A 1,184-nucleotide genomic window follows, 5' to 3' on the forward strand; every position below is an offset into this window, starting at 1 on the left:
CCGCAGACGTAGAACGAAAAACAGTTTACGAGTCACTGCACAGAGTCTCTCTTGGTCTCCTCCAAATGTCCAGCCTCTTGTAAAACTCGAACCCTTGTTTAGTCCGTCTCTTCCCTCATGCCTCCATTCTGCTCCCACCCTCTACCCAGATGGAAACGCACCTGTGATGTTCCAGGGGCTCCAAGCTCTGCCCCGGGGGAGGGGGAGCATAAAAATGGGCTTTATTGAAACAAAACAGGGCTTGCACCGCGACTACTCTAGCAGAACTCTGGCCCTGACCCTTTGGTCGGTTTCTCTTTTACCCACAGCCAACACCCATTGCAGGAGACGACGTGTCAACCAAAGTTCACACCAGCCAGGGAAACAAGCTTGAGGAAGTGAGAATGTAGCTGGGTCACTGCTAGTGTCTGCTGAGCAGTTTCTTGCCCAGGACCACGAGAGGCTCTTGACATTTATCTTTCTCTTTTGCCTCTCACAACAGCCTGATCAGGTACGTGCCCTCATCGCCCAGATTCACAGAGGAGGAAACCAGGACGTGGGGATGCGCGCGAACCTCCTCGAGGCTACACAGCCCTGAGTGTGAAAGGCTCGCCAGATTTCAAAAGCTTCAACATGCAGAAGGCAAGATGGCGCATTAATAATTTTTAAAATACTGATTGCGTGCTAAAACGTCCGTATTTGGGGTATGTAGGGCTGAATATATTGCAGGCAATTGAACCTGGCTCTTTCCACCTCTTTTAACATGACTACCCGGCACTTTTCTTTTTTTTTTTTTTTAATTTTTTTTTTCAACATTTATTTATTTTTGGGACAGAGAGAGACAGAGCATGAACAGGGGAGGGGCAGAGAGAGAGGGAGACACAGAATCGGAAACAGGCTCCAGGCTCTGAGCCATCAGCCCAGAGCCCGACGCGGGGCTCGAACTCACTGACCGCGAGATCGTGACCTGGCTGAAGTCGGACGCTTAACCGACTGTGCCACCCAGGCGCCCCGACCCGGCACTTTTCAACCACATATGTGGTTTCCATTCTGTTGTTAGCAGTGATGTTCTGGGCTAATTTACAGGCTTGGGGTTACTCCCCCTGTGCACAGCCTCGCTCAACCCCCCGGCCCGACACAGGGTGCCGCCTGCTTCCTTGTGGTCCGCCTTCTGTCCTGCGACCGACGACATTTAGGCACCGCTG

The 1,184-nt window shown here is 52.0% G+C and overlaps 1 long non-coding RNA gene across 1 annotated transcript in view; it reads left to right on the plus strand.

Annotated features, from left to right (window-relative positions):
- LOC121015554 (uncharacterized) overlaps positions 1-749 on the plus strand; it is a 2,185-nt gene extending 1,436 nt beyond the window's left edge. Inside the window, exons 2-3 of the long non-coding RNA XR_005783862.1 lie at positions 309-377; positions 482-749. This is a non-coding gene — a long non-coding RNA (uncharacterized LOC121015554). The remainder of the gene's footprint in view (positions 1-308; positions 378-481) is intronic.
- The last annotated feature ends 435 nt before the right edge of the window (positions 750-1,184 follow it).

The sequence above is a fragment of the Herpailurus yagouaroundi genome, unplaced genomic scaffold (genome assembly GCF_014898765.1).
Source record: "Herpailurus yagouaroundi ecotype Mexico unplaced genomic scaffold, PumYag 207, whole genome shotgun sequence".
NCBI classification, from domain to species: Eukaryota; Metazoa; Chordata; class Mammalia; order Carnivora; family Felidae; genus Herpailurus; species Herpailurus yagouaroundi.